The following is a 24,823-nucleotide window of genomic DNA, read 5'->3' as shown; positions in this document are numbered from 1 at the left end:
AATGCCCAAGCTTATTCTACTTAAAAAGGTTCTAGACATTGAAACTTAATACGTAAGGCTGACAGACCCTAACAATACATATAGAGTTAGCCAAATAAAATTTTGACAATTATTTTAGATATTTTGTGTAGCCCAACTTTGAATGGCCATAATGGATGAGTCATTGCTCTAATTGGCTATTATAAACACTCTATAGAAATATTAACTCATGATCTACAGGCTTGGAACTATGCAAGCGCCCTTTCATTGAGCTTTTGGACCTCATTTGAGCACTCTAAGGCCTCCAACAGTGAGCGTGAAAATCTTTCTACAAATTTCTCCATAAAAAATCTGCAATAACTTCTTTGATACTTAAGTTGGAGTAATGAGATTTTTATGGTAGGCTTATAACTCTAAAATGAACCTTCATGTAGAAAATGAGAACATTCTAAGCTTGTATGACAAAATTACCAAAAATAGTGAGTTCCCATAAATAGTAACCACCCTATCTACTAGACCTTATTTAAATAGAAAAGACTAAAATGAAAATATTTTTGGGTGATGTAGGATTGTTCTTACACCTAGGATGCTCCTGCATTAAAGAATAATCTTGTAGTGGAAAAATCCAACGCTAAAGAAGACTACCCTATAAGCTTGGATTCGACTGACAACACTCAAATCAGGCTTCCCTAGAAAATGTAGAAAATAAAAGCTAAAAGAAAAAAGTATATAGAAGATGAGGAGGATGAAAAAGTTAGTGAGCAACAATAGAAGGTGGGGGAGATTAGATTATCACAATGAACACTCAAGAACTCCCCATGACATCCAATGTTTTGATACCTTCAGGAACGAGGTTGATATCCCTGTGAAGATAAAAGCTGAGGAAGACATGAGAGATACCATTACCTCCCCTATCTGACGAAAGGATAAGGATAAGAAGAAAGGGTAATGACCCCTAGGTGGGACTTGGTAGTGATACTTAGGCCTAAAAGGAGGAATTTTCTACTCTAGAAAAGAGTATCAAGAAGCTCTAAGGGAAGCATGATAATGTGGAACAAAGGCTCAATGAGGTTTCCATGTTTGTTGTTAAAGTCATGCAATCAATGGCTTGTACTCTACACCTTATCAATGCTAAGATGTAGGGACTTGTTACTCTGACAATGATGGATATTATGATCTTTTTGTGTAAATTTATAGCAAATGATTACGTGCTGATGTTGTTTGATAAAGAAGAGGAGAGGGAGAAGGATAAATAGAGCTAGCTCTCTATTTTTAGTTTTTATTTTAATGTTTTTATCTTATGAACTCAACCTAGGAGGGCTATTTTTATGGTCCTTATTTGGACTTTAGATCCTTACTAGTACTATGTATATGTTTATAATTATGGTTGCTACTAGTATTAGACATTATAGATTATGGGATACTCTATTTTGGAGCATTTTCATATGAAGAGAGGGTAGATTAAGAATTGGTGTTTCTAACCTCCAGCTCTTTTACATCATTTGTTTCTCTTGGTCAACCTCTATTTTTTGTTTCATTTTAATATAAGAAATAAATTATTAAATAAAATACAAACTATATCCAACAGAAAAGGACCAGTAGTTTAATACAATTGTTTTTGACAATCTTACAAATGTCATGGGAAAGTATAAGGTGTTGGAGTTGAGGAAAGCCAACTCCGAAGATGCCCAAGATCACCTGCATGTGAAAACCTGTCAAAGAGAAGCCAAGGAGAGGAAGAGCATGGAGCAAGGGAAAAACCCTAAACGAACATGAGAGATCACATATATGCAAACACAATTAAAATGTATTTACAATAAGAAATATGTGATAATGTGATGAAAATACAATGAGGGAACCCGCTTATAAAGAGCTCATGGAAGCTTGTAGAACAAGCTGAAAGGTGGTAGAAGATAAGGATGACAACTCAACACATATCCACAAAAGGTGGAACATGCTAGAAGGGAACAAATTCCTGTGTTGTCATCAACTAACCACTACATGTATTAAATATAAAATATTAAATAAATGCATTTACCTAAGTAAGCTTAAGTAATAGAATAAATAAATAGTAATTAATTATTTACTCTAACACCCCCCCTTAAGTACAACTCAGGAAAATGCCTTAAGCTCACAAAACTAAGATGAAATGCAGAATGGGTCCCGAAAACAAGGCCATTTTAGGTACCCAAGTACAATACAAGAAAATGCAACCTCTGAAAATGGGGAAAGAGAGAAAACCACATGAGAAAAAACCTCCCCCAAAAAGAGGTAACCTAGTGAAGAACTGAAGAAGTCTCCAACTAGGGAAATGTCCCCTAAAACAAGAATGAGTGATCATGAAGAGCATCACTTAAGCATGAAGAGCCGCAAAATCTGCCAAACTGTTGATCTGAAGAACCTCCATGGAAGAAGAAGGCACGAACTGAGCATGTCTATATGGTAGATGATCCATCTCACCAAAATGCATAGGTAGCCAGCCACTACAATCGCCTTGTATATAGGATCAACCACTGAATACATAGTTCACACCATCGAACCATCGAACCACATATGCATTAGAACAACAACATAACCCCCCTTAATGTAGACGAGGTGTGATGATAGGAAACTGAGAAGGTGGGCCAAAGTCTCCTGCAAATGAACCAAGAATGACGAGAGAGGGAAAGAGGTACAGATACCTATAAAGACATGGTCAAATAGACTCTGAATGGGGCTAATGTCATGGAAGGGACACTCACTTGACAAAGGGAGAATGCCTAAAATAGAAAACAACTATCCCCCCATGGTGCTTTATGAAAAGAGTGCATGTACAACTGACTCAAAACAACATTCATGATCCCCAGAATGTAAAAATGACACTTTATCTCAGTACGATACACAAAAGTGCTTCAAAATGATAGCTACAATGATCACAACTGAAAACAAGCTAATAAAAAAGAAAGTACAGCCTAAAACAAAGGAAACCATGCCAGAAAAATGATCCTCGGGCCTAAAACACTCAAGATATCCACCATATAGAAAAAAAGCCAAAACTATGATAGAAAGAGCTTAGGCCAAAAACTAAGAGAAAGGGCTACATTTCTGAAAAGATGAGAAAATCAGCTTTCCAAATATATAAAGTTTTCACAAAATGGGCATGGGATGCAAAAGATATGCTTGTTGGAGTCAAAAAAAGAACTTTGGACTTTGACTAAAAAATAGGCAATAAAACACATCAAAACCTAAAAATACCTACACTAAAGTCTCCATCTTGAAACCATCTTTCTGGCACTTCTTTCAGATCGAAAAAATACCTCCGTATGCAAAAGTTATGGTGAAAAAACCACAAGTAGGTCCAAAACAAAATCAGGAGAGGTGCATGCAAGTCTGATGATGCAAGGATGATGTCATGCTGACATTAGCAGTTCACTAGCTTAAATTTGATAGCCACGTTAGCTGTCATGCAAAAATGGAGGGCCACGTGGTTGCCATGTGGTAGTGCCATGTTGACACCATGTAGCAAGCGTGGACGTGGCAAGGGCCTCGTGGCAAAGTGCCATGTAGCAGACCTACCACGTGTCAGGCACTGGACATGGCAAAAAATGCCACGTGTCACTGACTGTGCAAAAACCTCTGAGCAACAGCGCAAAAAATTGGCAAATTAAAAATTGGCAACTGTCGCGGACGTAGGCTGCAGATTCGAATAGGTCTCTACCAACAGGGTGCTGATGTAGCAGCAAAAATAGGCATCGCCATCGGGAGGAGGAGGCACCGGGGTTGCAGACTCTGGTGGGCGGGCAACACGGCATCTGAGGTGAGGAGGGGCCGCTGGCGACGGTCGGGCCGGGTTGCTCACCGACAGCTTAGCCGGCTAGCGCTGCGTGGGTGGCTGCCTGATGACGTGCTGGCAGAGTGCTTTAATTATATTTTTAAATTTTTTTCACTGCGCGTCCGTACGAGCCGTAGAGAAAAAACCCTACAACAAAAAATTTTTACCTCTCAGAGCTCTATCTCTAAAAATGAAAAGTTTTATATGAATCCTGACTGCAAACAGCCCTCCGGATCTAATGGTGATGTCTGTTTGGGTTGAAAATGCTCCAAAAAATTTCTGATCCCCTGATTTGAAGAAAAAATGCACAAATAAACTAGGGTTTATGACTTCAAATCACAGCTTCAAAAATTGTCAACCAAGCAGCAGTAGGAAGGCTCTAATACCATGTTGGAGTTGAGGAAAGCCAACTCTGAAGATGCCCAAGATCACTTGCATGCAAAATCTTGTCAAAGAGAAGCCAAGAAGAGGAAGAGCATGGATCAAGGGAAAAACCCTAAATGGAAGAGACCACATATATGCAAACACAATGAAAATGTATTTACAATAAGCAATATGTGATAATGTGATGGAAATACAATGAGGGAGCCCACTTATAAAGAGCTCATGGAAGCTTGTAGAAGATAAGGATGACAACTCAACACATATCCAGAAAAGGTGGAACATGCTAGAAGGGAACAAACTATCGTGTTTTCATCAACTAACTACTACATGTATTAAATACAAAATATTAAATAAATGCATTTACCTAAGTAAGCTTAAGTAATAGAACAAATAATTAGTAATTAATTATTTACTCTAACATAAGGCATTTACAACTATTCATCTTTTATAATGTTGATAAGACATATGATTAATACAAATTAGTCTTTGAATATACATTGCTAACCTATAGTTCTACACGTAAGAATAATATTTGTACTCTTTGGGATATCAATATTTCTTTAAGTGAGCATCTTATTTTATTAAGTGAACATATTATTTTTTAAGTGATACACATATAATAGATAGCTATGATTTTTTATTTTAGACAAAACATTATTTAGATCACTTCTTAATTAATTCTTTTATTTAATTCTACTATAATATTTATATGTTCTCATATGTTCAAGTATTAGTCTATTTTTATTTAAATATAGATTTATTAAAAGTGTGGTAAGATAGGATAGTATATTCAAAAGATGTTGATCGATTATTGTACCCCACTCAACTACTAGTTCCTCTCCCCTATGACATGGATTTTTGGATTTAGGAAACAAAAATAGAAATAATAAGATGAAGAAGGAAGATGCACATTACTTTGGAGTTTATATGATTGACTAACTTCTGATAGAAGGAATAATTTTGGGAAATGATAGTGTTGGAGTTTTAGGTGGCTCTATAACACCCTAAGGATCAAATGAAAGACCAAGAAAACTTCCACAAGAGATTGGCAAGACAATTGCATGAAGATGAAACAATGCTATTATTGGTAATGGACTTGATTGACATCCAATGGATTGATTTTTTAAATGTACAAAATAGACTTCCTTATATAAGAGAGCTGATAAGAGACAATGATAAGAAGAAGATAAGCTATCACCTACATAAGGTAGAATTATATGTTCACCAAACTTGGATCATCCTCCATTATGAAATGAAGTATGTGTAATGATGATGATGATGATAATGTGATAAGTGCACTAAAGGTGGAATGAGATAAGAACTATAACTAGCTAGAGTGGAATTCTCCTACACCATGTGCTTAATTGAGGTGCAAACTCCTAAGTGTCTCAATGAAAAAATACTATGCAATGCATTATTCTAAGTATGTTTAAGTAAGTGTAATTAGTGAATGTTTAATTACACCAATAGATAGGTAGGTTTTCTTGTGAAATTGGGAGTACGCTTCTATTTTACATTAGTTGTAATAACATGTCCAAATAATGTGCCCTACAGATACATAGAAAGTACCTTGTGATAGCAGATTTGTAGGAGTTGATAAAATCCAACTCCACAATGCACCAAGATCACTTGCATGCAAATAGATTGCTAATGAGAAATTGAAGGAGCCAGAGCTTCAAGCAAACAACATAAGATAAAATATTTGACAATATAAAAATGAAATTGCTATGTGACTGAATGAATTTATAATGTGTGTGTGTGTGTGTGTGTGTGAGAGAGAGAGAGAGAGAGAGAGAGACAGAGAGAGAGAGATATTGAATATAAAAACTTCAAGGAAGCCTGTAGAACAAGCTGGAAAGTGCAAGAAGATAAGGTTGACAACTAAGCATACTTCCACAAAAAGTTGGAATACACTAGAAGGGAACAAACTCCCATGTTTTGAACAACTTATCAAATACAACTATTAACTAATGCATTAACCTAAGTAAACTTAAGTAATAGAATAAATAATTAATAAATAATTATTTACTCTAACACCCCACCTTAAGTGCAACTTAGGGGAATGCCTTAAGCTTACAAAAACCAAGATGTAATGCAAAATGGGTCATGACAACAAGGCTATGTTAGGTATGTATGAACAATGCAAAGAAATGCAACCTCTAAAAACAAAAAAAGAGGGAAAACCTCATAGAAAAAACTCTCCCCCCAAGGATAAATTCCATAATCCCAAGCTTTGACCACAACTTAAGATAATGTGGTGATGCAAAAGGTTTAGTGAAGATGTCAACATCCCGTGCATTAGTGGGAATGTAGTCAATGCAATGACACTATCCTATATTAGCTAAAGGATGAAATGCATATGCAACTCAATGTGCTTGGTATGCTAATGCTCTACTGGGTTGCATGACATGTGGATGGCACTCTGATTATTGCACCACAAAATAGTAGGATGATTGGGAGGAAAACCAAACTCAATCATTAGCTGCTAAAGCAATAAAGCCTCCTAACTAGAAAGTACTGATGCCTGGTACTCAATTTCTTTAGATGAAAGTACTCAAGCATCCTTCTTCTTGCATGACCATGTGATAGGATTAGAGCCAAGACAAAACACAAAGCCAGAAGTAGAGTTTCAATCATCAACATCACTAGCCCAATTTGAGTTAGTATAGTCAACAATGTGTGGAGTCCCCATGGTGTAATGAATTTCATACATGAGTGTGCAATGAATGTATCTCAAAATGTGCTTGGTAGCTTGCCAGTGACTGTAATGAGGTTCCTTAAGAAAATTGAGAGACAAGGCCAACTGCAAAGGAGAGATTAGGATGAGTGTGTTTCAGGTACAACAAGCTGCCAACCAACTATTGATATAAAGTAGCATCCATGAAAGCTGAAGAGTCGGAGGTAGAAAAAGTGACACCAAACTAAAAAGGTGTGGGAGTAGGCTTGCAATCAAGCATGTCAAAGTGATGAAGGATGTCAAGAACATACTTCTGTTGATTCACAAAATTCCTAGTAGAGGATTGAATAATCTAGAAGCCAAGAAAATAGTGTAGCAAACCAAGATTATTCATCTCAAATTGGTCCATTAGTCCAAGGTTAACATCCTAAAGCATAGATGATGAGCTACTTGTGAGGATAAGATCATCAATATTTAGAAGAAGAATCAAAATCTCATCTCCAAGATGTTGAATGTATACTATGGTATTGGAATGGTAGTTGGTGAAGCCTGTAGAAAGTAGAAAAGATTCCATCTTCTCATACCAAGCCCTAGGGGCTTTCTTGAGACCATATAATGAGTGTTGAAGTCTACAAACCAAGGAGGAATCTTGCACAAATTCTAAAGGCTACTCCATATAAATCTTTTCAGTGATATTAATGTGTAGGAAGGAACTCTTCACATCCATCTGATAAATATACCATCCCTATGAAGCTATGAGAGATAAGACAAGGTGGATAGAATTCATCTTGGAAATAGGGGAAAATGTCTTAGTGTAGTCAATACCCTCAACCTATTAAAAACCCTTCACAACAAGATGACCCTTATGCTTATCAATCAAACCATCAACAACATACTTAGTACAATAGATCCATTTGCATTGCACTAGCTTTCTCCCCTTAGGAAGAGGACAAAGATCCCATGTGTGATTCTTCATTAAAGAAGAATATCCCTCCTCCATTGCACTGTCTCATTCAGAATCTCCTGTTGCTTCTACAAATGTCTGAGGATCATCACGAAGAGCATAACTAAGAAGACTAGAACCTGTAATATGAGAATAGCTATGACGATAAGTGGAATGGTCACTAGCTAGAGATCCTACAGCCTCAACTATAGCTTGAGCCCATTTAGGAATTTGGGGAGGATCCTTTGGCAAAGGTAAATGAGGATCACCATGATCATCATCCTCATTATCCATGGACAAACTGGAAAAGAGGAGGGAGTAGTGGGAGGTGTAGGAGGTGAGGTATGAACTACATGAGGGCTCTCATCAAACTAGACATCTCATCGAAATAGGACCTCTGGAATTAGTATCAAACAACTAGTAAGCCTTAACATCCTCATAGTAGCCAACAAAAATGAGTGGTCAGCTCTTCCATTCCATTGCTTTCCTCTAAGCATTAGGTAAAAATTCCCGTGTTGCACTCCCAAAAACTCAGAATGATGATACATTAGGCTAGACATTAGACCAAGCCTCCTTAGGAGTCATATGTCAAACTACCTTGTGAGGTATCTGATTCTGAATATAGTTAGCACAATTTTTTGCCTCTACCCAAAAACATGAATCCATGGACCTGGACTAAATCGTACAATTAGCCACCTCCCAAATTGTTTTGTTCTTTCCCTCAATGACACATTTCTACTAAGGAGTATAGGGCTCTAAATATTGATGCTGAAGACCATGTTTAGAACAAAAATCCTTGAAAGCTTGATTCACATACTCCCCCCAATTGTCTATGCATATCTACCAAATAGAAAGACCAAACTACTTCTCTACAAATGCCTTAAAGACTCAAAATGAATCAAACACATTAGAATTGTACTTGAGAAAGTACACTCATGTGCATCTCAAGAAGGTATCAATGAATGTAAGCACATATCTAGCACCTAAGAAAGAAGGAGTAGGAAATAAAATGAGGTCACTATGAATCAACTCTGAAGGTGCCAAAGCATGAGTGGCTCATCCACATGGAAATTAATCCCTATGCTTCTTGCCAAGTACACAATCTTGACAAACATCATCTAGACGAGAAATCTAGGGAAGCCGAAGAACAAGTGCCTATGTGCTCATTTGCTAAAGATATCTATAAATGACATGCCCAAAACATTCATGCCAAAGTCTGCTTATTGAATTTGCATGTGCAACTAAACATGAACTTGTGTCATCAAAAGACTCAAATCCATCAAATTTGTAGAGGTGAGATGTAGAGTCAACACTCCCAGTAGTCACAATCATCTTAGAATCATGTAAGTCCCAAATAACTACATCATTTGGTGAGAACTCAACTGTCTTACTAGAGCCAGAGTGGTAAATCTGATAGATAGACAATAGGTTCATTGAAATGTAAGGGACATAAAGAACATCCTAAAGGGAGCCCCTAGCTAGTGCAATAGAACCAAAACCTAGAAATGAGAGTTGTGATGAATTCCCAATAACAATCTGTGTGGTAGTACAAGGACCAAGTGAATTAAGAAACTTAGGGGTGTTTTTCATATGGCAAGAGGCACCAAAATCAAGAATTCATGTAGGCCCTAAAGTCATAGCTCAAGCAAAAAGAGCAGGACCTTTCCCTACAGGGGGGATGAAGACAGAGTGGGTGAAATATGATGGTCTTTCATGGCTTCCTCTAAAGCCTCAATATGCTTCCAACACCTAGAAACAAGATGTCCATCCTTGCCAAAAAAACTACAAGTCTCACTGGATTTCTTCTTGGTCTTGGAGGTAGACTTAGCAGACTTTGAAGAATTTTTACCCTTTGAAGGGTTTGTTGGAGGAGTAGCTGGAGGCTTAGGATTAGATTTTGATGTGTCTTTCTTTGATTTCCCCTTAGAATTTTGAGCAACCAATGCTTGGCTAGAAGAGCCAGAGGCATCCACCTGTTGGATCTTTCCCTATTCCTATGTCAACCAATCACAAAATGTCTCAAATGTAGGCATCCTATGTTTGTCACCAAGGGCATCCATAATGGAGTAGAAAGTAGAAGAAAAAATCTGATATTGCCCTCACAACTTTGAGAGTATCAAAAAAATGCACTCATCATCTATTTTGGTTTTCCCACACCCCTATAAAACTACATATAGAGATTTGAACTTGATCAAGAAAATATTCAATGGTGGAAAAATTGGCTGGTGATAAAGAAGTCAACTTTGCATCAAGTTGAAGTCCCTGAAACACATTCACTATGCTTAAAAAAGTTTGAAATTTGAGCCAATAAGCTCGTGGAGTGGTCAAACCATCCAACTAAAATAGTAAACTATCTAGAATGTTTAGTCCAATTAATCCCATTAACTCATCCATTTTGTTCCTATGCTGAAAAACCTCAAAAGGACATGTAATAATAGGTTGATTCTCATCCAAACATGACCATAAGCCCCTTGACATGAGAAGCTTAGTTATTTATGCCTTCCAAGTGTCATAGTTGTGTGGCATGAGATGGGTCACAGATGGATCTGGCATTGAGAGAAGAAGATAGAAGTAGAAGGGTCTTATTTTGAATTAAATTATAGAAAATAAAATACCCCCACCACAATAGATAATTATATTGATCAAATACCACAAAAAACAACTATGGAAAGAAAGAAAAACTAAAAAAGTACCTAGATTTTGGATGCAAAGAAGGAGGAAATAGAAGCCTCTACTTTGATGTCAAAAAATGGGAGCTCAAATGAACCTAAAATGTGATAAAACCAGCATCATTGTCTCCATATCTTATTTAGCTTTCTATGGCTTTTTTCGAATGAAAAAAAAAATCAAATTCTACTCCAAAAACAACCTTGCTAGAAAAATAGTCACTGGATTAAATTTGACACTCATACGACTATCAATTGGCTATCACCTACAAAAAAATTAGCCACTAGTTTGCTGACATCAGCAGCTAGAAAGAGGATGTCAGCATGCCAAAAAATGACATTAATGTGATGTCACACTAGGAAGTCCTAACATTAGTAGCCTAAAAATGTTGATGTGGTTATTGTTGATGATGTAGGGCTAGAGATTAATGACATCACCTATTAGAGTGGTTTTATATGAGGTGGTGGCACTTGGGAGGAGAACCTAGCAACTACTGCGGTGCTGGTAGAGGCAAAGAAAAGGTTTTGTGTGGGCGGCGGTAGGGGTTGGGTATCACATGGGTGGCCCCATGGTGGTACACGAGCATTGCTATGATGGTGGACCCCCTTTTTATTTTTTTAATTTCCATGTCCATACAGTCCATATACCTACCTGTAGGGGGGCTAAATTTTTTTTACCTAATGCCTGGAAGCCAAAATTAAAATAATTTATATGAATCTTGACTGTAACAGGCCTTTCAAATCTAACGGCAATGTCTGTTTGGGCCCAAAGTGCTCCAAAAAATCACTCTACCCCTAGATTGAGGAAAAATGCACAAACAAACAAGGGTTTGTGCCTTTGAATTGTGGCTTCAAAAAATCTTCAAACAAGAAGTAGTAGGGAGGCTCTGATACCATGTATGATAAAATCAAACTCCACAATATGCCAAGATCACCTGCATGCAAATAACTTGTTGAAGAGAAACTGAAGGAGCAAGAGCTTGAAGCAAACAATACAAGAGAGAATATTTCACAATAGGAAAACAAAATTCTATGTGAATGAATGAATTTACAATGAGTGAGAGAGAGACCAAATATAAAGGCCTCAAGGAAGCTTGTAGAACAAGCTAGAAAGTGCAAGAAGATAAGATTGACAACTAAGCATACTTCCACAAAAAGGTGGAATACACTAGAAGGGATCAAACTCTCATGTTGTCAACAACTCATCAACTGCAACTATTAAATAATGCATTAACCCAAGTAAACTTAAGTAATAGAATAAATAATTAATAATTAATTATTTACTCTAACAAGATTTTCCTTGGCATGTGTTGGCTCCAAGATAGCTTGCTCAAGTAGGCTGAACTCATTACCTTGATATTTTAATTATCTTGAGTTTTGAACTCAAATAAGGAATCTTGTTCTTTTGTTAATAATATGCAAGTCAATTATTAGATGGAAGATTGTCGGTGTTGAATATGATTTGTGCTTCTATTTTATGAGAAGCATCATTGATAAAGGTAAAAGGACCAAGATGATATTGTACTCATGTGGGTATAACTTGGACAAGATGAAATAATAGTCAAAATGTGGATTAAATGGTATTTTATGATGTTTTTATTAATAAGGAATTGATGATAGCTCTTGATATAGAGCAAGTGAAGTAGTAAGATACTAATTTGGATAGGGGAAAGGTAATGAATTATGGTATGAAGTAGATAAAATCAAAAGTTACTAATTTTGGCTAATATATATTTGACTATATTTTGGAAAAATATCACAGTGATATTGGATTGGTGTGGATTTTGTCGAGGGTAGATGAGTTAGGCAAAATATAGATATAGGTAGTGGATAATAAAGGTTCTTCAACTAGGGTCAATAGAGGGAGGTGGATTCATAGCATTCAATATGTTGGATTTTAATGAATAATATGAGAAGAAAATGTGAATTGGGATAGATTGTGTTATTATTAATAAAAGGAGGAAGATGATGGACATGTGTGGTAAGTGGTAGGGCACTCTTACTAATGATCTTAAACAATGGAGTGTAGTGATGAATCCTTAACTTTATATTTGCATTTTTTGATGAACTATTTGTGATTACTTTGTAGATGAAATCAAGAAAGAGAAAAATGTGTATTTTATACTTGGTGAGTGGTTAGAGGAAATGAAGGATTTGGTTAAAGTAGGGTGCTTTGGTGACTTCTTAGGGATGAAGTAAATTGAGATCAATGAATACTAAAACATAGCAAAAAATTCTTAGTAGAAGATTTCATGCAGAAAATAGATTTTTCGAAAAGACTTTAGGAATGGTAGATCAATAATCAAATTTCATGGCTTTTCTTGAACATTCTCATTTTGGTGAACAATAGAGTTTTGCATGGGATATGAACATTCATCGAAGTGTTCAGAAAGTGATATTTTGATAGATGTTGAGGGTAGAATCTATGTATTTATAATGCAAAATGTAAAACCCAATATTGCATATAAATAGTTTGATAGAATGTTTACAATTGGGAAATTGTAGACAAGGAATGCTAGAGTGTTTGGCACAATTCCTTGAGAGAGGCACAAAAGACTACCCTTGTAGACAAGCATGGAAAATGTGGAAGCATATTCAAGGTGCACAATGTTTTTGAGGAGAAATGCTACAACATAACAATATTATCAAGGTAATTAAGAATAATTTGGTGAAGAAAAAGGTTCAATGAAATTGTAGAGAATAAGGAGGATTATGCCAAATATTACGAAACATTTTCCAAGATCATCAACCTTGGAATTCACAAGGACAATTGAAAAAGGACTCTATTGGTTGATTTGTGAAAGAAAAAGTGATATCATTCATTGAAATTGTGGTGCAAAAATTAATTCCAAAACTAAGCCTTATATGAAACCAAAATTGAAACCCTAGCAAATCAAATGGGCAAAAGAACTATAACTCAGCCATTTCAATGGGAGTGCATGCTTCCGAATTGTTGGAAGAGTACATGGGGCTATTGAACTTCATCCTTGATTCAACAACCTTGCCTCCGGTTGACAACATAAACCTCTAGCCTCTTATAGTCCTTCTTTAATCTCAGGTTACGTTAAATGCTCAATAAGACACACCTACAACCTATAAATAGGGGGAAGAATTATGTACAAAGATAAATAATAGATCAAGGATGGCCAAAAGCTTGTTTATCATAGTAGAAAACCTAGCCATGCAACCCATTAAAATGAAAAACCCACAAACAAAAAGAGCCAAAAAGCCTTGAGCAATATCAAACAATTTCTGCACAACATGAAAAGAAAACTCAATGAATTCAATTCCATTATGTAGTTGCCCTTTGGCAAATACCAAACTATCCACAAGTGAAGTTATTTGGACCGACAATTTATCCACAAAACCTGTGAGCTCTTGAAATGTGAAAAAAATCTAAAATTTTCCATAATATTAGTACTGAAAGTCTAGTGATTTTTTTTTCAATTTTTTTTGCAAATTTTTTTTCCTTACCATTTCACCCTACAATGAATAAGAGTTTAAATTAATATTTTTTTTTTATTAAATATATTAAAAGTTAAAAGTATATTTAAAAACTTTAGATCTCTTAAATTTTTCAAATATTAATAGTCAATCAATTTTTTTTTAATGAGTTTTTTATTGCACTCAGTGAATGCACAGAAACTAAACTAATATGAAAACATGCCATCGTCAAAGACATATTGGAAAATTAAACTGCTTGAAAGAAATAATAAATTTTAATGACATTTCAAATGACCCATAGACACAATTTTAACGTATCTTCGATTTAGCTAAAGAAAAAATAACGTAGAAAGAGACCGGGAGGTAATAAGAGTGCTACATCTCCCACATAGAATTGTTTGTCTTTGCCCAGGCCTCATAGTAAAAGACAAGGGTCCACCCATTCTGGTCACCGACTGTAATAGCGTTGCCATTCGGTACAGCATTGCCAATAACTATTGGCAGTACAGAGGCCAACGTAATAACAGAAACCATCAATTTCGTTGCCACGGATCTTTCTCTATAACTTAGTATAGAGGCTAATGTAACATGAGAGCTCTCGTATAAATGCATGGGAGGAGGTAAGATCGGCGTGGGTATGTATAACTCTCTCTCTCCCCTTGAAAATGGCGACAACGGTGGAGCCGGGCGGTGCGTCAAATGAATTGCACTGTGATGAACGTCGTCGAACTCGTTTGTTAGATAAAATGCAAATGAAGATCTTTGAAAAGAACGAAACCCCACTGCCTTCCACGTGTCTCTTGATAGGGTGGATTGTTTGTCTTGTGTGGACGGCAACGAGCACAAGAGCCCGGGTTGGGTTATAAGCAGGCTTGTTGATGCTTGTATAGACAGCTGAATGTTATTAGATACAATTTTAGGCATTTATTATTTGGTGAAAGGTTTCAACAAAACTATATGGAGAAGTTGAAGATTAATGTTGTTGTTCGGTAAAACTGAAATAAGCATGCAACTTCAGCACTGATTGACTCCACTTCAAACTCCAGCTCCACCGCTTCATCTCCACCGTTTCACAATTGATTTCTAGTTTACTTTAGTTCAAGAGTAGTGTTTAAGCAAGATGCGTGCTTTCCATATGGCATGCATTAGATTATAGTTTTTTGATGGATAAGTTTACTTTCCTGGGATAATAGTGTTCAGCAGTTTGAACTACAGTAGTTTATTATTTTGTAATAAATCATGCTATCATTGCATATGTTATGTTGTGCATGAGTTAGTTTGGTTTGGTTTTGTTTCAGTTTTCTTAGGAATTACAACTGAAGTCTACTGTGATTGTAGACTATTAAATAAGCTTCCATTTTCTAAGTTTTTTTTTCGTTGTGAATAAAATCTATTTTGTCTCTCCTAAAAACAGAGCACCCCTGTTTTTGAGTATTATTTTTTTTTGTATTGCTGCTGTTCTTAAATCCTACATTTGGTATCAGAGTTGATGGTGTTTGGAAGACAGCAGCATGGCAAACAATTTGCAAATTCCAGAGTTTGATGGAGTTGATTACCAATATTGGTCAATCAAGATGAAGATTTTTTTGATTGGGAAAGATTTTTGGGAGATTGTTGAATCCGGATATGTAGAGCCTGTAGATTGGAATACTCTCCAACCTAATGATAGGAGATTGAAGAAAGAAGCCGAGAAGAAGAATGCAATGGCATTGTTTCACATTCAGATGGCTCTTGATAAGAGCTTGTTTCCTTGAATTGCTGATGCACAGACAGCAAAAGAGGCCTAGAAGACTCTAAAAGATGCTTACCATGGCAATGATTAGATCAAGGTTGTGAAGCTACAAATCTTGAAAAGAGAATACAAGAACTTGAAGATGAAGGAGACAGAGAGTGTGGGAGATTTCTGTGTGAGAGTGAAAGATGTGACTCATAAAATGGCCACTTTGGGTGAATTTATTGCTCAAGAGAAAATAATACAAAAGGTATTGAGATCTCTAACCCCAAGATGGAATATTGTAGTAATTGCCATAGAAGAAAGCAAAAATTTAGCTACCATGGAGTATGATGAATTGGTTGGATCTCTTATATCACATGAGGGTAGAATAAGGGACACATCTATCAGTGTTAATGAGAAGGCTTTTGCTTCCCAATTGCAAATTTCAAAGAACGATGGTGCTAGCAGTAGTAGTAACAACAACAAAGGCTCGGGAAGGGGCCAAAATCAGAATTTTTTAAGAGGATCTAGAGGAAAAGGAGGTGCTCAAGGAGGAAGAGGTAGAGGCAGATTTGATAAAAGGAACATCCAATGCTATCATTGCAATAAATATGGACATTTTGAGAGAGAGTGTAGACTGAAATCTGGTAATAATAGTGCAAATTATGCCCAACAAGATGAGGATCCTTCCTCGGGTAATTTATTTTTGTGTTATGGGAAAGGTGAAAGTAATGTGAATGATGTTTGGTATTTGGATTCTGGATGCTCTAACCATATGTTTGGTAACAGAGAAATATTTTCAAAGCTTGATGATAGTTACAGATCCAATATTACCCTTGGTAATAACAATATTGTGGATGTTGCGGCCAAAGGAGCCATGGATGTTCAGACAAAAGAAGGTATGAAAAGTGTTCAAGATATTTATTATACTCTCAAGTTAAAGCATAATTTATTGAGTGTTGGGCAGCTATGTGAGAAGAATTATAGAGTGGTATTTGAGAACATGCACTGTACTATCTATGATAAGAATCAAAAAAATAAAGTGATTACAGTTGTTCCTATGACAAAGAATAGGATGTTTTCTTTGAAGTTTGGTCAAAATGATAATCAGCTTGTCAATATGGCTTATGGGGATAAAAGTTGGTTGTGGCATCTTAGGTATGGCTATTTGAATTTCAATAGTTTGAAGAATCTAACATCAAATGCATTAGTTCTTGGATTGCCATAGTTGAAGAGCATAAACAGATTTGTGAAGGGTGTTCAAAAGGGAAACATTCAAGGGAATCATTTCCAAAAGGCAATGCATGGCGGGCCCAATACCCACTTCAACTTATTCATTCAGATATTTGTGGTCCAATGCAAACACAAAGTTTGGGTAAGTCGTCATATTTCATTACTTTCATTGATGATTACTCACACATGTGTTGGGTATATTTTTTGAAGACTAAAGATGAAGCCTTTGATACATTCAAGAAGTTTAAAGCTCGTGTAGAGAATGAGAAAGGGAACAAAATAAGATGTTTGAGAACAGATCGAGGAGGAGAATTTTGCTCAAACAATTTTCAGAATTTTGGTGAGATGAATGGCATCAAAAGACAACTCACAACTGCATACACACCCCAACAGAATGGAGTGGCTGAAAGGAAGAATCGTACTGTGGTAGAAATGGCAAGGAGCATGTTACAAACCAAGGGTTTGAACAATTCTTATTGGGCTGATTCAGTTGCTACAGCTGTATATATTCTCAACAGGAGTCCTACAAGTGACCTACACAAGATGACTCCATATGAAGCATGGTATGAGAAAAAGCCTAATGTAAATCATTTTAAAGTTTTTGGTTGTTTGGCTTATGTTCACATCCCTGATCAGAATAGGCAAAAGCTAGATGCTAAAAGTGAATCATGTATTTTTGTGGGCTATAGTAAGGAAAGCAAAGCTTATAGATTATTCAATCCTATTACTAATAAGATTGTTGTTTCAAGAGATGTGATTTTCGATGAAGGGGGAGTTTATGGTCATCAAAAACAACATGTTGGAAAGCCAAAATCAGTTTTGGATGATGATGATATTGCTAATAATGATAATGAGCAGCCAGCTAATGGTTCTATTTCAAGATCACCAAGCCCACCAAGAAACCCCTCACCAATACCAAGAGCAAGTCCATCCTCTAGTCCTCCAAGGAAGGTAAGAAGATTGAGTGATATTTATGAGAGGTGTCAAAATCAAGCACATGAAGAAGATCCAATAGGTGAGACCATAAATTTTGCATTACTTGCTAAAGCTGATTTTGAGCCATCATGTTTTGAAGATGCATGTGCTAATGAGGTTTGGATGCAAGCAATGAATGAAGAGATGGATTCCATTTATAGGAATGAAACATGGGAGCTTGTAGATCTTCCACATAAGAAGAAGAAGATTGGCACAAAATTGGTCTATGAGACCAAGTATAATAGTGATGGGAGTGTTGAAAGACACAAGGCAAGATTGGTTGCTAAAGGTTTCACTCAAAGGTATGGCATTGATTATGAAGAAACTTTTGCACCAGTAGCAAGACAAGAAACTATTAGGATGCTAATCTCTTTTGCAGCTCAAAAAAAATGGAGTATTCATCACATGGATGTGAAAAGTGCTTTCTTGAATGGGTACTTAGAAGAAGAGGTATATGTGGGACAGCCACAAGGTTTTGAGATTCAAGGCAAAGAAGATTATGTCTACAAGTTGAAGAAGGCTTTGTATGGCCTCAAGCAAGCACCACGTGCATGGTATGCAAGAATTGATGGATATTTTCAGCAGAATAGCTTTCAAAGAAGTAAGAGTGAACCTACCCTTTACTACAAACAAGAAGGTAATGATATTCTCATTGTGAGTTTGTATGTTGATGATTTGTTATATATGGGTAGTAGTTCAAAGATGAAAGATGAATTTAAATTTGCTATGATGAATGAGTTTGAGATGAAAGATTTAGGTCTCATGAAGTACTTTCTTGGCATGGAGGTTTATCAAGGTAAAGATGAAATTTTTATTTGTTAAGAAAAGTATGCAAAAGATATGTTGAAAAAATTTGATATGGCTGATTGTAAACCTCTTTCCACTCCAATTGCTCATGGAGTTACATTATGTAGAGATGATGGTGCTAAAGTTGTTGATGAGACATTATACAGGAGCATTGTGGGGAGTTTGATGTTTTTAACTCACACAAGGCCTGATATTGCTTATTCAGTTTCATTGGTTTCAAGGTTTATGACAAATCCATCAAAGGAACATATGAAGGCAGCCAAGAGAATTTTGAGGTATGTGAAAAGTACGGTAGATTTTGGCATTCACTATTCTTCTAATAAGTTTGAGCTTGTTTGCTTCAGTGATTCAGATTGGGGAGGTAGCTTGGATGACAGAAAATCTACATCTGGTAATTGTTTTTCTTTGGGTTCGGGTTTAATTACATGGAGTTCAAAGAGGCAAAGTATGGTTGCTCTTTCATCGACAAAAGCAAAGTATGTTGCCATTACTTCAGCTGGTACACAGGCTTTATGGCTTAGAAAGCTTCTTGAAGAAATTGGAGAGATACAAGTTCAGCCTACTATGATATTTTGTGACAACATAAGTGCCATTAAATTGGCCAAGAATCCGGTTCATCACAGCAGGACCAAACACTTTGATCTGAAACAACATTTCATCAGAGATTTGGTACAAAATAAAGCGGTTGAGTTGAAGTACATCAGCATAAAGGAGAAAATTGCAGACATCTTGACAAAGGCAGTTGCAAAAGATCAATTTTTGGTACTCAGAGATCGAATTGTTAGTCCTCTCAGCATCAAGGGGGAGTATGAAGATTAATGTTGTTGTTCAGTAAAACTGAAATAAGCATGTAACTTCAGCACTGATTGACTCCACTTCAAACTCCAGCTCCACCGCTTCATCTCCACCGTTTCACAATTGATTTCTAGTTTACTTTAGTTCAAGAGTAGTGTTTAAGCAAGATGCATGCTTTCCATATGGCATGCATTAGATTATAGTTTTTTGATGGATAAGTTTACTTTCCTTGGATAATAGTGTTCAGCAGTTTGAACTACAATAGTTTATTATTTTGTAATAAATCATGCTATCATTGCATATGTTATGTTGTGCATGAGTTAGTTTGGTTTGGTTTTGTTTCAGTTTTCTTAGGAATTACAGCTGAAGTCTACTGTGATTGTAGACTATTAAATAAACTTCCATTTCGTAAAGTTTTTTTTAGCTGTGAATAAAATCTATTTTGTCTCTCCTGAAAATAGAGCACCCCTGTTTTTGAGTATTATTTTTTTTGTATTGCTGCTGTTCTTAAATCCTACACAAGTTTTGTCCTATTAAATGAAAAGCTTGTCTAGTTGGACTTAATCGACACATTCTATATAATGATAATCATAGAATGATATTTAAGTTGATACTCTTTTCACTCTAGGCATCGCTCATTGAAGGAAAATTGTTTAGCACCGAGAAAACTGTCTTATATCGAAAATAGAACTATAAAAAATAATTATCCATCATTTCAAATAAATTAGTGGGAGAAGTTATTTTTGGCTGAATATGGAATAGCCTGTCAGAACATGGAGTAACTTGTCATTATAGAGGCTTCACACAAAGTAGCTGGCTGGGGTTTTCTCTCCTGAGATCAGATTGTTTGACAAACACATCATATAGAAATTTAGTAGATATCTTATTTGAGACACAAGAATGCTTAGTGGTGATTGTTGCCGCTTTGAGAACTACCAAACCAAAATCATAAAATTAGTTTAGGGAACAACATTCCTAGGGTCCCATAGTCCTAGTTTAACCAAGACCCCAACTCATCATATAAGCATTACAATACATAAACACATAGATACTAATAAGGCACAAAGACTATATGAGTATATGTCTTTACAAGAATTTGGATGATAAACATAATTCATATACATCACAAAACAATTTTTCATGCCTTTGATGTTTAAGTAGGAGGACAAACTAGATAAAAAAACCCAAGTCAAACATCTATAATTCCAAATCATATAATAAAAAATGGTACCATGCACAAGAAAGCATGGATAAGAACACATGAAATATATCACAATACCATATTCCATGAATCGAGTTACCAACAACCCTCTCATAGGAAATAATATATCTCCAAAAACTTGTGACAAAATACCATAAGAAAATACATAGAAATTTTCACAAATAGAATCTCAAAACATCTTAAGAACTCTAGAAATTAAATATACAATTGTGGTACATCAAGAAAACATATAAATAGATCTATATATTATCATAAAACTAATTTTATTAAAAACTTTAATCCATAGCTCCAGTCCTAAATAGATTCAATGCAAGGAGGGGCAAAGAGAAAATAAATCCAACTTGAGATGCATCATTCAAACACACTCCAATTTCACAAAACTCCATGGTTGAGGAAGAATAATTTCCACAAAAATAAGTTCCAATCTCAGCCCTTAAAACTCTCACATATAAATATATCTCCAAAAGGAAATAAGTTAAGGATTTAGGAATGTCTATGGTGCTAATCCCACATTGCCTTTATTTTGAGTTTTGGTTAGTTTTAATAAGTTAAGGATTAGAGTATGATACTATAAATGGCAGTAGGATGAGGATAATGAAATGTGAGTAATGGGAATGAGGCAAGACCATGAAAATGAGTCCAAAATTAGTGTAAAATTCTAGAGGGATAAAATTCATGATAGTACTTTATTATTCTTGTCTCACTAGAAATGTAATTTTAAAAAAAAAATCTATACTATTAAACTAAGCATTAGAACATGCCATGTTATTATTGTCGATAATAGTAAAAAAGGTGTTATATATGATGACCTAGGATGCGTGTTTAAAGAGAGTGAAGCATGTCGGGTCATTACTATCAAATCATAACCTCAACCTCAAAAGATTTGAATAGAAGCATTATCTCTAGTATCCATAATACTATTTCTACTATTTATTTGAATCTTCTTTGGAACCTTGTATCACTACATCTATCTAAATGTCTTCAATATTATCATAGTACCTTCCTTTGTATGCTATTGGCTTGTATATCAATTTACATCAATTTTTTCAATGCCTTGCACTTTGATAGACCATGATGGTAATTATTGTCATTTGATATGCACATACCTTTCAATTACAACTAGTTTATCAATACTAACCATTATCTTCAATTTTTTAACAATGAATGCCAATGTTGAACATCTAATGGTTTCTTGACTGATCCTAGTTACATATCTATTTCTCCAAAAATATGGTGAAGATATGTAAACAATTGTAAAATGTACTTCAAAAAGAATGTCAACACACATCTACAATTGTGAAAAGGATTGATGCCAAACTTGACATAACTCTTCTAGTTTTGAATCATTCTTGGAAAACAGTAAAATAAATCCTCCAACAATGTATGAATAGCATAAAGAAATTGTAGAAGCCTTTTTGTATGTTTGGATATGGAGCCTTACCTCGTTTGACCCCTCTATTGATGCCCTATATCATAAAACTCTTATTCTTTATCTTGTCCACCATTCTATTGGCTTTGAAACATTGTTGTAATGAGGAACCATTACACAAACCCTTTATACCTACTATTCTTCTACATTAAAGCTTATTGCTATCACATTATGTATTTGGGGAGTTTGTCCTTGAGGCAAGCACTTTCATAGTCTATAGAAGCATTCAAGGGAAAGCTAAAACAATTTATTTTCTTTTGTGATTTACTCATAACTACACCTTCAAAATACAAACAAATTCCTTGACCTAAAGTGAAAATTGAGTGTAGACAAACACGTCACTAGATCTATCAATCAATCATCAATCATATAAGAAATTAAAAATGTATAAAATAAACAGTTTATAGATATTTCAAAAAAATTCCTATAACATTAGAATATTACTTCAACAAACTATCACAAACTTAATGAATACAAACAAATATAACAAATACAAACATTTATACTTCTATTGACAATATAATAATAATAAAAACAAAAATAATAACAATAATAATAATTATTAGTATTATTTAATAACACGTCTCTATTCTTCAAAAAAACAAAAAAAAAACAAAAAAACAAAAAAAAAAAAAAGACCAAAAAAATTACTGAAAAATGGAAACCATTATTTGTTAGGAAAAATTAAAACAATGCAAGTCATATAAATTGCTAATGCAGTGTTTAGCCGGTTTGACCTGTGGACGTGTGGAATATTTTCGGCTGTTTTGTTAAATCCGTCGTTCGGCTTCCTCTGTCGGCAGGACCTATGCAACGCATTGAACCTTTTGGCGTTACCTTCATTGATCCTACGCTGAAGCCAACATTCTTCATAATATCTTCCGTCCGCCGCTCTGCCTGGCGCCAGTTTTATTGTCATCATTCACAGAGAGAGAGAGACAGAGAGAGAGAGAGCGGGGTTATAAATAAAGATGATGGAAACCCTATGAAAACACATTCTGAACATTTTTGAAGGAGTGGTTTTACGGAAGAAAGAGGTCAATGGCAAATAAAATGCTGGTTTCGCTCATAGGAGTGTTGGTCTCCCTATCATCAATAGTGATGATCTGTGATGCTGGCAACCTTTACACGGTGGGCGACGAGAAGGGATGGACACTTGGTGTGGACTACGAGGCGTGGGCTCAAGGCAAACAATTCCACGTTGGGGACAGCTTTGGTAATTTAACATCATCTACTTTCATTCTTATAAAGGCCACATTGATCCTTTCTTGAAAACTAATATTAGATATCTGCATGATTGTGTAAATCACGTCATCGTGTATTACAGAGTTCACGTATGCGAAGGGTTTTCACAACGTACTGGTGGTGAATGGCTCGTCATTCGCTAACTGTTTGAATGAACCGATCTTCCCTGTGTTGGACAGCGGGCATGAGGTTCTCCAAATCTTGTCGACTGGGAATTTCTGGTTCATCTGTGGATTTGGTCAGCACTGCGAAAACGGTATGAAGTTGAAGATTACAATTACTGACGCTGAATTCTCACCTTTACCAGCGCCTGCGGCTGCTCCAGAAGCAAATTGGCCTACTTCTACTTCCTCCACCTTTCACTTAAGGCCTTGGTAATAATTACTTAACAAGTCCCACAATAAGCCTGGACATTCTTCAGGCCCCTAGCTATTTTGTTTTATCTCTGATGAGTTAAATGCTAGAATAAGATGCAAAGCCGTTCTCTGGATCTCCGGCAGTGGTCGGCAATGTTGTTTCCAATTATTCGAAATGCTATTCAGTAATTTTGAGTTGATAAACGGGCATTGGAGAAGAGAATGACTTCCAATTTCAGATAATATCATTCCATTGTTTTCTGTTCTGACAACTATACTTTCATTAAATCTTAAAAGAAGACCATTCTAACTTCAAACAATTTAAGATTTCGTTAATATAAATATACTATCTCGTTAGTCTAACGGATAAAAGCGCACGCCCTTTTGCACTGTGTGATATTATCATTCTCAGATTTCAAACCAAATCTAATCTAAACGTACCTTTACCAATGAACTTATCTCATAATCTACCCATCACACTTTTCAGTTTTGTATTAAGTGTTCGGGTGTATTACACTTCCATGTTTGATAATATGATCATTTAAATTATTATTTTAAAATTTATAATATTATCTTAATGAAATTAAATTTTTAGAGTTCAATTATTTTCTATAAACTCATGTATGGTAAGTTTTTTTAAGTAAAATGATGAAGATTTTATTTAATTTATTTTTTCTTATCCAATTTATTCTTATCATAGATGGTGAGGGTGCTAAGATCATTATTAAAATCTAATATTGCTCACACCAACTGCAATTTTATAGCCAATTTTCATAATTCATTTTTGACAAATCTTGAGTGTGATTGTAGTTCATTGTAAGATCAAATTTGTTGGAAGTCTTTTAGAGTATGTCATCTTTCCATATATATGCAATATATATATATATATATATATATATATATATATATATATATATATATATATTCATCCTTCCATATTTATGCAATATTTTTTTCTACGACTGAGTTCATAATTTGTAGAGGACAAAAATATTAGTAGTGGCTCTTTTTTACTCTTAATTATCTAGCAACCCTTCAATATTAGCCAAATGCACATCATTTGAGAGATCAATGGTGTAAAGATGAGGACTAATGCATTTGAATTGAAAATGTACTCCTTAGCATGTGGAAGACTCAACAAGG

General features: G+C 35.3%; 1 pseudogene; it reads left to right on the top strand.

Annotated features, from left to right (window-relative positions):
• Nucleotides 1–23,120: 23,120 nt before the first annotated feature.
• LOC149544530 (basic blue protein pseudogene) lies at nt 23,121–23,869 on the top strand (annotated as a pseudogene).
• Nucleotides 23,870–24,823: the final 954 nt, after the last annotated feature.

Source organism: Cupressus sempervirens, chromosome 8 (genome assembly GCF_028749045.1).
Source record: "Cupressus sempervirens isolate cs-2001-9-10 chromosome 8, ASM2874904v1, whole genome shotgun sequence".
NCBI classification, from domain to species: Eukaryota; Viridiplantae; Streptophyta; class Pinopsida; order Cupressales; family Cupressaceae; genus Cupressus; species Cupressus sempervirens.
This window is presented reverse-complemented; position numbering and strand designations above follow the sequence as displayed.